Source organism: Salmo salar, chromosome 01 (genome assembly GCF_965601325.2).
Source record: "Salmo salar chromosome 01, fSalSal1, whole genome shotgun sequence".
Taxonomy (NCBI): domain Eukaryota; kingdom Metazoa; phylum Chordata; class Actinopteri; order Salmoniformes; family Salmonidae; genus Salmo; species Salmo salar.
In genome coordinates, this window is record NC_138291.1 from 136,430,125 (window position 1) to 136,444,364 (window position 14,240).

The 14,240-nt window shown below is 41.1% G+C and overlaps 1 long non-coding RNA gene across 1 annotated transcript; it reads right to left on the minus strand.

Annotated features, from left to right (window-relative positions):
* Nucleotides 1-225: 225 nt before the first annotated feature.
* LOC145885194 (uncharacterized) lies at nucleotides 226-2,820 on the minus strand. Its single transcript, XR_014396780.1, has 2 exons — nucleotides 1,914-2,820; nucleotides 226-1,522 (listed from the first exon to the last, which is right to left on the minus strand). It is a non-coding gene; the product is annotated as an uncharacterized LOC145885194 (long non-coding RNA).
* Between the last annotated feature and the right edge of the window lie 11,420 nt (nucleotides 2,821-14,240).

Here is a 14,240-nt window from a genome sequence, read left to right on the forward strand (position 1 = left end):
TTATACGACATACAGTTAGTATGATAACAAAGGGAAACCTATGCTCCATACAAATAGTACAGTTTACCACCATGTTCACTGGTCTGACAAAATGCAGGTGGAAAAAAAAACTAATTGGGAAGAGAATGTGTTTTTACTTTCATCTTGTCTTAGATCTGCGAAGGTGTAGGGAAGAGATAAGCAGATTTAAGTCTAAATGAGATATTAATAAAGAAATGAAATAACTGACTATGAAAACATTAGAATTTAATAATTATTCAAGTACAGGAAAGAACATGACAGGTATGTGTGTTGTAAAAATTTTACAAATAAAACTATTGAAAGAGGTGTGTGTGTGTAAACATTTTTAAAAAATGAATGTGTAGCCTGTAATCTGTAAGAGAACAACAAGAGCATGTATTTTTGGCACAACTGCAGACAGATACAGGGACTACTCATAAAGCCTGGACGAAGTAGGGGAACTGCAGACAGATACAGGGACTACTCATAAAGCCTGGACGAAGTAGGGGAACTGCAGACAGATACAGGGACTACTCATAAAGCCTGGACGAAGTAGGGGAACTGCAGACAGATACAGGGACTACTCATAAAGCCTAGACTTAGTAGGGGAACTGCAGACAGATACAGGGACTACTCATAAAGCCTAGACGTAGTAGGGGAACTGCAGACAGATACAGGGACTACTCATAAAGCCTAGACGTAGTAGGGGAACTGCAGACAGATACAGGGACTACTCATAAAGCCTAGACGTAGTAGGGGAATTGCAGACAGATACAGGGACTACTCATAAAGCCTAGATGTAGTAGGGGAACTGCAGACAGATACAGGGACTACTCATAAAGCCTAGTAGACGTAGTAGGGGAACTGCAGACAGATACAGGGACTACTCATAAAGCCTAGACGTAGTAGGGGAACTTCAGACAGATACAGGGACTCTACTCATAAAGCCTAGACGTAGTAGGGGAACTGCAGACAGATACAGGGACCACTCATAAAGCCTGGACGTAGTAGGGGAACTTCAGACATGGCCATAAAGAGAGAGAGGGAAGGGCACTGGAGATCTGAGGTATAGAGAGGAGTGGAGGAGAGGTGTGTGTGTGTGTCTCTGTCTCTGAAAAAATTAAATAATGTGTAGCCATAACACAGCTAAACAAACACATGGCCCCTGGACGTCATGGACCAGTCGATGGAACATACCTTCACAAAAAGATTCAACACCCTGGTTTTCAAGTGGTTTTAAATTAAAGAAATATATTGACCTTTAGTCTTGTAAGAGACCAACAAGAGCATCTTAATTCTCCAGTGTATGAGTTTCAATTCTGTCAATTCAGAAATCTACGTAACAATAATGAATGCTATCCTAAGACTTTAGAAACAAATAATTTTATGACTTGACTGAATTTAAATGGAACTACTGTGTGTGAAAGGAAAGGTATAATGAGGGAGGTCAAAACAACAAACAGACAACTCCTCTCCTCTTCCTGTCCTTCCTGTGAGCTGGTCGGCTAAACTGACTCCATCTCTGGAAGGGAAGAGAAAAACAACACATACAAGCATTACATAATATAACACCATAAAAGGTGAGATTTATGTTAACTAAATACTGCTTGTATAGTGTAGTTAGAGGCATAAATATTGGAACAGTGTGGTATAGTTGGTATTACTCGCTGTTTACTCATGGAATTTGGATTTTAGATCAAAAGATGAATATGACAGGCAAATATTTAGACAGCAAACTGTTGTTTTGGGATATTTTCTAATCCAGATACAGCAGCTATACATTTGCCTCATATTAATCCTTTGATCTGAAATACCAATTAGCCTACATGAGTACTGTAAAAATGACCTACTTTACTTCACTGTCGCAATACTTATGACACTACCTGTGTAAAAAAAAAAAAAAAAAAATGTACCATTGAACTCGGCTTGGAAAAGCAGCTCATACAATTTAACCTTGACTGCTGCTTTTCTTTGCTGAGGTAGCCTCTTCAGGGTTGGCACCAGGCTCATGGCAAAGAGGGTCTCTTCATCCTCCTTCCTGTGAGCATCAGCTTGGGCTGCATCCCTCTCGACGGCTTGGAGGAGCCTCTACTGAAATGAGTTGAGTGGATCTGGGGGCTGGTACCTCCGATGATGCCTGGTGTGACGTTGTTCCTCTTCGTTTCTCTCCCTGTTTCTCTCCTCGTTTGTCTCCACGGCCACATCCTGTTCAACAAGGTCCTCAGTGGTCACTTCCGTGAGGTTCATAATAATCTCAGGTGGTCCTAGATCCAGAGGTGCTTCCTCCATTTCATCCTCTTCCATGGCTGCATCGGTGGTGGTCATACTTGTGGATGATGTAGACATTGTAGAGGGTCTCGCTGCACCGGTGGAGGCGATGGTCGCACTAGTAGATGACGTAGAGGGTCTTGATGCACCGGTGGCACCCACACTTGTGGATGACGTAGTAGAGGGTCTGGCTGTAAAATTGACACTCGTTGCCATAGGCACAATAAATGGATCCAGGAAAGAAAGAATGTGGCAGAAGCACCAAGGCTGCTGGCCTGAAGCTGCTGACCCAGACCTCTTCTTCTCTTGGCTAGGTTAGCAAGCTAGTAAGCTAGGTTAGCTAGCTAACTAGCCACATCTTGCACAAGCTCACTACTAAACTGACCTGGCAATAAACTATCATGGACACTTGTCTCCAAGCAGCATTTTTATGTTTATGTCCCTGTAGCTGTCAGCAGTTGCCAAAAAGACACGGTTTTGAGGACACTGCGAAAATGATTCTCTCCTCCATGTGTCCAACCGCACGCAACCGCCTGCAACACGTGTGTAGATACCTGCATTCAGTATAGTTGTGTAGCTGCACAAAATGTTATGCAGCATTGATGCGATGACGCAGTCGGTGTGTTCGAAGCGTTAATCGATTATGCGCTCCCAGCTACTATATAATCAACGCAACATTGACATTATCCCACACGTGTCTGTGTGGTACGTGCGTTTGTCTATCACTCTGTGGGTTGACAGAAATACTTTCCCCAAAACCTATTATTTGTTATTTGCAAACTTTGCCATGAAATGAGCAGCATCAGTACAGAACCATCACTAGATCAGCACATTGGAATGCACATAGAGCCCCACATTGGAGGTGTCATAATACCCATAAAACCTAGTGGTCAAACAGGGAAATGATTCCAATCATTTTTCCACCCTTCCATTTTTCCCATAGGGGATTTTAGAAACACTTAAAATAAGGGCTGTGTTTCGTGTATTCTTACCCTGGCGTGACGTTTTGATAACCATGTAAATCTCTCTCGGACAAGGTGATTTTTATCAATATATTGTCTTCATTTATTCTCAGATTCAAAAATCATATTTGACTAACTGTTCAGCAGTCTTATGGCTTGGGGGTAGAAGCTGTTAAGGAGCCTTTTGGATCTAGACTTGGCGCTCCGGTACTGCCTGCCGTGCGGTAGCAGAGAGAACAGTCTATGACTGTCTGGAGTCTTTGACAATTTTTAGTGCCTTCCTCTCAGCACTAGTCTGAGCATTGTGGGTATGATGGCCTCATGAAGGTCATGCATGATGTCTGGTGGAAACAGATAGGTAAATTGGAGATGAAACATGATTCAGCAGAGAAGCAAGAGTCTTTTTTGATGCCATACATCGATGCATTGTCTAGATTTTCTTCCACAGCCTGCAGATGGTAGTTGTCTGGGTCATGGTGAATTCTTTTTCAGTAATTTTTGAGCAAATGTCCCCATTGGTAGCCAAGCAGAAGCGACAAATGCGACTAGAGGAGAAGTTTTTGCTCAACCCTACAACTGCATATGCAGAGAGGATATCTGCCGAGATTGTTGTGATTATACCTCAGAATGTTTTGTTTTCACCGTTGAATGATAACTTCACACCCTGTGTTTCCAATTCCTGGATGTCACGTATCAAAGGCTCAAACACTTCTACGTAAGTGGTGACTTGTTTTTGAATGAGGCGGTCATGAACCAGTGTGGAGAGGTATATATTTTGAAGTTGGGAAGTATCCTTGTGGTCAAGGTTTCCTAATCTACAGTAAAGTACAGTAAAGTGGTCAATTTGTGCTTGCCTTCTTTAGAACCCAATGGATTGACACTTCAAATGAATCTAGAACTGCAGTTGGAGGCTTTGCTTTGTTAGGTTAGGTTGAGATTTGATTTGAACAATTCACCAACAGTAAAATCTTCCAGAATTTCATCATTTTGTGGCTTTTGGTCCAGATTAAAGGTGGCCCAGACCTCTTCATTACTTGCTAGTTTTTAAAGCATGCTGAAATGACCCTGTTTTATAACGTTCTATGTTGCTCAAGGGGTACTTCAATTGGACTGACCATGCCCAATTCATTCACACAGTAATGCTCCAGCATCCACTCATAGCTTATGCATCTAATACATTCCTCATATACTGCAGAGTTGTTAAGTTCCTGAGATTGTCATTTTTCATCCACATTTATTAGCTTATTCATAAAGTGAAACCTGATGGCATCACTAGTGTGTCATAAATGCTTAACAAATGGTTCTGAGGTCCTCAACAATGCTATTCAAATCAAATCAAATGTTATTTGTCACATTTGCCAAATACAACAGGTGTAGACCTTACAGTGAAACGCTTACTTACAAGCCCTTAACCAACATGGCAGTTAAGAAAAATAAGTGTTAAGTAAAAAAATAGATGAGTAATTAAAAAAATTAAGTAACAAATAATTTAAAAGCTTATAATTAACAATAGCGAGGCTATATACAGGGGGAACCGGTACAGAGTCAAATCAAATCAAATTGTATTTGTCACATGCACATGGTTAGCAGTTGTTAATGCAAGTGTAGCGAAATGCTTGTGCTTCTAGTTCCGACCATGCAGTAATATCTAACAAGTAATCTAACCTAACAATTTCACAACAACTACCTTATACACACAAGTGTAAAGGAATGAATAAGAAAATGTACATAAAAATATATATGGATGAGCGATGGCCGAACGGCATAGGCAAGATGCAGTAGATGGTATAGAGTACAGTATATACATATGAGATGAGTAGTGTTGGGTATGTAAACATTATATAAAGTGGCATAGTTTAAAGTGACTAGTGATACATTTATTACATCCAATTTTTAATTATGAAAGTTGCTAGAGATGAGTCAGTATGTTGGCAGCAGCCACTCAATGTTAGTGATGGCTGTTTAACAGTCTGATGGCCTTGAGATAAAAGCTGTTTTTCAGTCTCTCGGTCCCAGCTTTGATGCACCTGTACTGACCTCGCCTTCTGGATGATAGCGGGGTGAACAGGCAGTGGCTCGGGTGGTTGTTGTCCTTGATGATCTTTTTGGCCTTCCTGTGACATCGGGTGGTCTAGGTGTCCTGGAGAGCAGGTAGTTTGCCCCCGGTGATGCGTTTTGCAGACCTCACTACCCTCTGGAGAGCCTTACGGTTGTGGGCGGAGCAGTTGCCGTACCAGGCGGTGGTACAGCCCGACAGGATGCTCTCGATTGTGCATCTGTAAAAGTTTGTGAGTGTTTTTGGTGACAAGCCAAATTTCTTCAGCCTCCTGAGGTTGAAGAGGCGCTGTTGCGCCTTCTTCACCACGCTGTCTGTGTGGGTGGACCATTTCAGTTTGTCCGTGATGTGTACACCGAGGAACTTAAAAGTTTCCACCTTCTCCACTACTGTCCCGTCGATGTGGATAGGGGGCTGCTCCCTCTGCTGTTTCCTGAAGTCCACGATCATCTCCTTTGTTTTGTTGATGTTGAGTGTGAGGTTATTTTCCTGACACCACACTCCGAGGGCCCTCACCTCCTCACTGTAGGCCGTCTTGTCGTTGGTCATCAAGCCCACCACTGTAGTGTCGTCTGCAAACTTGATGATTGAGTTGGAGGCGTGCATGGCCACGCAGTCATGGGTGAACAGGGAGTACAGGAGAGGGCTGAGAACGCACCCTTGTGGGGCCCCAGTGTTAAGGATCAGCAGGGTGGAGATGTTTCCTACCCTCAAGAAGTCCAGGATCCAGTTGCAGAGGGAGGTGTTTAGTCCCAGGGTCCTAAGCTTAGTGATGAGCTTTGAGGGCACTATGATGTTGAATGCTGAGCTCTAGTCAATGAATAGCATTCTCAGTGTTCTACCCTGATTTTCAAAATAAAAATACAGACATTATTTTTGAGACCTTCAATCAGCTGCTCAGTGTTGATCTCTGTGGCTTGAACATGTTCAGCCTCTGGCAGACTCTCTACATTGCTCATGTCATCTTCAATGGGATCAGTCCCTGTCTCAAATTTATCATGAGGCCAATTCTCATCTAAGTTGGCGCTTAAAAGCTCTCTGTGGTTTCGGTAGATGTGTGACCGATAGGTGCTGAAACATCTATTTGTTTTCCCACACCCATTAAGTCCACAGGTAATTATAAAATGTGGTTCATGCTGGTGATAGAGGCCAGTATGTGTGAGTAGTCTGGACACAGATAAAGTATGTTTGTTGCAAAGTGGACAATTGAATAGAGTTGGCATTCTTCAGACAAATTGTGAACCTTGGAATGATGGGATGGAATCATGGCGATCATTGCTACTCAGCCACTTGCAGATATCATTAAGGGACCAGTCTTCCACAGCCACACTCAAGTTGAAACTAAAAGCAAAAGTGAAATGTATTAGTGTTGAGGCTAAAACAAAACCTATACCACTATTTCTAGACAAACCACCTGTCCTCTTAATTTGTAGTTATGGTTGTTCCATAATGAAGCAGAGCTCGTCAGGAAAGGTGAAGATGTCTCTCTCTTATTTATCTAACGCCATATTTCTTAGTACGGGACATTATGGGATTCTGCAGTCCCACATTTAAGTGTTGACTCAGATAATATGATGCTCCAAATGGGGCATTACATTCTTCCTCTGCGTCAACCCAAATTGGCCTATTGGAGTTCTTAATAAAGAGAGCCTATTTGGGCAGTTATAAAGGCTTCTTGATATAATTACACGTTAGGGAGCTTTAATCCTCTCATCTAAGTCTTTGCCTGAAGGTTCTGTCATGCTCTGATCTGTTTCATTTGTCTTGTACTAGTCTCCACCCCCCACCAGGTGTCTCCCATTTGTGCCCATTATCCCCTGTGTATTTATACCAGTGTTTTCTGTTTGTCTGGTGCCAGTTCATCTTGTTCCGTCAAGTCTTACCAGCGTGTTTTTCGAGTCTTCCTAGTTGCTGTTTTCTAGTCTTCCCGGTTCTGACCATTCTGCCTGCCCTGACCCTGCGCATGCTGTTCTGTCATTGACTCTGCCCTGGATTACTGACCTCTGCCTGCCCTTGACCTGCCCTGGATTACTGACCTCTGCCTGCCCTCGACCTGCCCTGGCCTGTCCCCCTGTATAATAAATGTGATAAACTGTACTATCTACATCCTGTGTCTACTTCTGGGTCATATCCTGAGTTGCGATAGCTTCATCCTTGCCCTTTTAATAGTCCAAATAAACTGAGTAATCATTTTGTCTATGGCGTTAAAGGTGTAGGCAGATACGGACAGTGGAAACATGCTGATAACATAATTCCGTTTAAGAACTATAACCATCTTTATAACATGTGGCCTACCCCACAATTATTATTTGTAGCTTATCCCAGTTAAACTGGAGTTGAATTTTGTTCAAAAATACAGAATGGAAAATAAACATTTCCCTTCCCCTCCTAAGAAACAACTTCTATTCTCACATACAAAATGACACCAGACATTCACCATTCAGATAGTATAAGATGAAGGAATAACACAGAACACACAATCATACACTACCTGACCAAAAGTATGTGGACACCTGCTCGTCGAACATCTCATTCCAAAATCATGGGCATTAATATGGAGTTGTTTCTCCCTTTGCTGCAATAACAGCCTCCACTCTTCTGGGAAAGCTTTCCACTAGATGTTGGAACATTGCTGCGTGGACTTGCTTCCATTCAGCCATAAGAGCATTAGTGAGGTCAGGCACTGGTGTTGGGCGATTAGGCCTGGGTTGCAGTCGGCGTTCCAATTCATCCCAAAGGTGTTTGATGGGGTTGAGGTCAGGGCTCTGTGTAGACCATCCAAGTTATTCCACACTCATTTCGACAAACCTTTTCTGTATGGACCTCGCTTTGTGCACGGGGCATTATCATGCTGAAACAGGAAAGGGCCCTTCCCCAAACTGTTGCCACAAAGTTGAAAGCACAGAATCGTCTACAATGTAATTGTATGCTGTAGCGTTAAGATTTCCCTTCACGGGCTTAGCCCGAACCTTGAAAAACAGCCTCGGACCATTATTCCTCCTCCACCAAACTTTAAAGTTGGCACTATGCATTGGGTCAGGTAGTGTTCTCTTGGCATCCGCCAAACCCAGATTTGTTTGTTGGACAGCCTGTTGGTAAAGCCGGATTCATCACTACTCAGAACGCGTTTTCACTGCTCCAGAGTCCAATGGCTTTACACCACTCCAGCCGACACTTCGCATTGCGCATGGTGATCTTAGGCTTGTGTGTGGCTGCTCGGCCATGGAAACCCATTTCATGAAGCTCCCGACGAACAGTTCTTGTGCTGACGTTGTTTCCAGTCAGTGGTGTGTGTTGCAACAGAGGACAGACAATTTTTACGCGATATGCACTTCAGCACTCGGCGGTCCCGTTCTGTGAGCTTGTGACGCCTACCACTTGTTGGAAAGGTGGCATCCTATAATGGTGCCACGTTGAAAGTCATTGAGCTCCTCAGTAAGGCCATTCTACTGACAATGTTTGTTTATGGAGATTGCATGGCTGTGTGCTAGATTTTATACACCTGTCAGCAATGGGTGTGGCTGAAATAGCCAAATCCACTAATTTGAAGAGGTGTCCACATACTTTTGTATATATATGTATTGATTGATTTATTAATTGACTGTAAATACATTCATTCACCATTCAGTTGGTATTTGAATAGACAAAAACATCAGACTAACAGAACAAACAATAATCGCACAATAAATACATTCACCATTCAGTTAGTTTTGGATAGACAAAGAAATAACACAGAACACACCATCATCACACTGCAAATACATCCAAAGACATTATAGAAGCTAACCTGTTTGTAAATCCATAGTGAGCTTTAAACATTTTATTTATTTATTTATTTCACCGTTATTTAACCAGGTAGGCTAGTTGAGAACAAGTTCTCATTTGCAACTGCGACCTGGCCAAGATAAAGTGTAGCAATTCGACACATACAACAACACAGAGTTACACATGGAATAAACATTGTCTTGCTTTGGTTTGAAATATAGAGGACAGAACAGGCTTCCCCAATACACCAACCTGAAAGACATAAGTTAGACACAAACACATGAATTTTCAATATCAAATGCATCTAACGAATCTGATCTGTTTTACGCATTCTTCTTTTTGTCAAGTTTAACATAAACTATACAGAAATTTTCCATAAGCACAAAAAGCTTATTTCTCTCAAATTGTGTGCACAAATTTGTTTACATCCCTGTTGGTGAGTATTTCTCCTTTGCCAAGATACTCCATCCACCTGACAGGTGTGGCAAATCAAGAAGCTGATTGAACAGCATGATCATTACACAAGTGCACCTTGTGCTGGGGACACAAAAAGGCCACTCTAAAATGTGCAGTTTTGTCACACAACACAATGCCACAGATGTCTCAAATTTTGAGGGAGCATGCAATTGGCATGCAATCTCAATCGCACTCCACACTGCCCTTTCCCACCTGGACAAAAGGAACACCTATGTGAGAATGCTGTTCATTGACTACAGCTCAGCGTTCAACACCATAGTGCCCTCAAAGCTCATCACTAAGCTAAGGTCCCTTGGACTAAACACCTCCCTCTGCAACTGGATCCTGGACTTCCTGACGGGCCGTCCCCAGGTGGTAAGGGTAGGTAACAACACATCCGCCACGCTGATCCTCAACACAGGGGCCCCTCAGGGGTTGGTGCTCAGTCCCTGCCTGTACTCCCTGTTCACTCATGCACGGCCAGGCACGACTCCAACACCGTCATTAAATTTGCCGATGACACAACAGTGGTAGGACTGATCACCGACAACGACGAGATAGACTATAGGGAGGTCAGAGACCTGGCCGTGTGGTGCCAGGACAACAACCTCTGCCTCAACATGATCAAGACAAATGAGATGATTGTGGACTACAGGAAAAAGAGGACTGAGCACGCTCCCATTCTCATTGACGGGGCTGCAGTGGAGCACGTTGAGAGCTTCAAGTTCCTTGACGTCCACATCACCAACAAACTAACATGGTCCAAGCACACCAAGACAGTCGTGAAGAGGGCACGACAAAACCTATTCCCCCTCAGGAGACTGAAAAGATTTGGCATGGTTCCTCAGATCCTCAAAAGGTTCTACAGCTGCACCATCGAGAGCATCCTGACTGGTTGCCTCACTGCCTGGTATGGCAACTGCTCAGCCTCCGACCGCAAAGCACTACAAAGGGTAGTGCGAACAGCCCAGTACAACACTGGGGCCAAGTTTCTTGCCATCCAGGACCTCTATACCAGGCGGTGTCAGAGGAAGGCACAAAAAATTGTCAAAGACACCAGCCACCCTAGTCATAGACTGTTCTCTCGGCTACTGCGCGGCAAGCAGTGCCGTAGTGCCAAGTCTAGGTCCAAGAGGCTTCTAAACAGCTTCTACCCCCAAGCCGTACTATGCGTATCGGTACCCCACTGTATATAGTCTCGCTATTGTTATTTTACTGCTGATCTTTAATTACTTGTTACTTTTATCTCTTATTCTTATCCGTATTTTTTTTAAACTGCATTGTTGGTTAGGGGCTCGTAAGTAAGCGTTTCACTGTAAGGGCTACACCTGTTGTATTCGGTGCATGTGACTAATATAATTTGATTTGATTTGGTGAAAAAAAACTAAAGTAACAGGTGCAAAAACAAAACTTAAGAACATGAAGCATGGAAATAGCGCACATAGAACAGATCTACCACTTCTTAGACTTCCTTTCAATGAAAATGTCAGATCTATAACAGAAATGTAGATGTGAATTTGGTCAGGTCGCCCCAAAAGTTACATATTGCAGCTTTAAGGGTATCTTTATTGTAGCCTAACTTCTTCCAGTCTGAAGTAATTGGTAGCTTGGTAACCTATATTTTCAGAGTAGCTTCCCCAAAACTGGAAATGAATGACGTTACAATCGAACTATTTGCTCATAGTAGGCTACTTTACACCACTGCTAGGCCTACTATTTACGTTGAGATGTAACGGAATTGATAGCCTACTGGTGTGCATTTAAAAATGTAGAAATAGTAGTTATGGTGTATGATGAATGCCATTGTAACAAGTGCATTTAGTATTTTGTTATAAGATCTGCATCCGTGATTCTCACATACTTGGTATTGCTCTTGGTAAAGAGTGAAAAGACAGACACTTTTTTTTTCTTTTGTAACAGATAAAATGCTATCTCAAATTATTATCTATGTTAAATTAATCATCTTAACCTTTCAGATTTTCTTTGTTTTTTTTACGTATTTCCCAAGGCCATGCACAAAAAACTCTAATTACCATAACACTTATAAAGTTAGAAGGAAAAAAACATAGCAAGGTGAAAATGTTGCAAATGTTTTGAATTGCCTAAAATACAGAACTTATTACAACAGTATTTCATTAAAAAATGACATTTTGATTTTAAGTATATTTTCATTATAATCAGTCATCTCATTACCGTAATGTGTAGCATGTTCATAGCCTGGAGTTTTTAATCATTTATGTTTTAAACTATTATTCATATTTAAAGTACATGAATATAAAGAGCAAATTACACATTTTATGCACAGCTCAAATATTTGTAATTCTGTAATATTATTCAAGGAATATTTTATCATTGATGCATTTCGGTAATGAGATACATGTTTTGGTAGATGCGAGACCGCATTACATACTTCATCAAGAGCAAAACATATCATTTGAAACATATTAACCATCTGAAGCATTAACAACAACAAATGAATCATAAACCCCCCCCCCCCCAGTGCTTGATGTTTTTTTGTGTTATTTAAGAGTTCTGTCTGTCATAGACTTTCTCTTTCGCTTTTTGTACCTGTGAAATTTGGAAATTAATAAAATTACATTTCATGATAGCCACTCTTTTTTTATATATTAACAGTCCCTCCCTATTCTTCTTGTGTAATTACATAAACAGCTAAGCTGCATTAGTATGCAATTACAATGCAATAATATGATTACAGTGTTACTACTTCAGGCTAACTACAGTGTTACAACCCGTGTCTAAAATAATATTAATCAATAATGCTAATCAGCTTGCTAAATGCACTAGCTAGGGCAAAGCAAATGTTAGCTCTAACAGGTTGCTACCAGTGTGTCACGTCCTGACCAGTAAAGGGGTTATTTGTTATTATAGTTTGGTCAGGACGTGGCAGGGGGTATTTGTTTTATGTGGTTCAGGGTGTGTTTGAGTATGTGTTTATGTAGAGGGGTGTTTGATTTATTAGTCCGGGGTTTTTTGGTTGAGTTCTATGTTGTATATTTCTATGTCTGTGCTAGGGTGTTCATATCTATGTTTAGGTATTGGGATTGAGGCCTTCAATTGGAGGCAGCTGTTTATCGTTGCCTCTGATTGAAGGTCCTATATTTAGGAGTGTGTTTGTTATGGGAATTGTGGGAGGTTGTTCTTTGCACTGCTGTGTTTAGCCTGCAAGACTGTTAGTTCGTTAGTTTATTGTTTTGTTTATTTAAGTGTTCAAAATGAAAGTGAAAATGAGCACTCAACCCGCTGCGCCTTGGTCCAATTACTACGACGACCGTGACACAGTGGTGGTGTAGATCAGCATGTTGTTTGTGCAACAGCATGTTCTGAATCAGATAGGCTATTCTAAAATCTTTGCCTAAATGCTGTTAAAATATGATTAGGGTCCCCTGGGAAACACCCAACAACACTTTGGCTACTACCCTGTCATAAATCCTACCTGGATTTTAATTTGTTGTCATGCCAAACAACACCAACCAGAGAATTAGAATAATCATTCTATTTCTACGATTCTAACAGTTCACCAAAAAAAAATGTGTTTGTGGTTTTGCTTAGCATTTATATCACAAACTCAATGCAAGTGGATATCCCAGAAAGAAGCATTGTCACATTCCATGTCCAAATCATTCCAAAGTGTAAAAAATGAATTGTATAGCTCAGTAAAGTTACTTTAAGATGATTTGGACAAGTAATGCGAAAAATTCTAATATCAGGGATACTCATTTACATTGGATTTGTGCTATAAATGCTTAAAAGTTTGGGACAGTGACCAGGTTAACAAAACCCAAGCATGGATTGCTGTCTTATCTCGTTCATAGACCTGCTTACAGGGTAAGGAAATCAATACGAAATTTTATAATTTATGTGAACTATCCCTGCAAAAAAAAAAAAAAATTATGAAAAAGATAAGCACCAAATAAGATCTGGAAATTATATGGTGTTCATCTTTTCCTGATGGTGTTGAGGCATACAGCTGGCTCTACACAATCAATGGCATGGGGTGTGTATTTATTTTGTGAAACGCGTGAGCTGGTGCACACCCCAAAAAGTTAGTAGAGGTGCTGACTAAAGGAGAATAAACTGTAGGCTATAAAAATAGTCACACACTCTTTATATAAGCTCCCAGTAATGTATTGGGTTAACCACCAACGTTTTGGCATCATCTTGTATTCGTCATGAGAATTCATCTTAGAATTTTTGAGAGTAATGTCCCTTTAACACAGTTTATATCAAAGCTTGTCAGATATTTTCGGACCTCAAAAGTAATGTCCACATCGCATGCTAACAATTAGAACATCATGCTACAGTGCCTTCATAAAGTATTCACACCCATTTACTTTTTCCACGTTTCAATCAATTTAAAATTGATTAAATTGAAAAACATTTGTCACTAGCCTACACACAATTCCCCATAATGTCAAAGTGGAATTTTTACTAATTAATAAAAAATGAAAAGCTGAAATATATTGAGTCAAGTATTCAACCCTTTGTTATTGCAAGCCTAAATAAGGAGTAAAAACTTGCTTAACAAGACACATAATAAGTTGCATGGACTCTGTGTACAAAAATAGTGTTTAACATTATTTTTGTATTACTACCTCATCTCTGTACCCCACACATACAATTATCTGTAAGGTCCCTCAGTCGAACGGTAAATTTCAAACACAGATTCAACCACAAAGACCAGGGAGATTTTCCAATGCCTCGCAAAGAAGAGC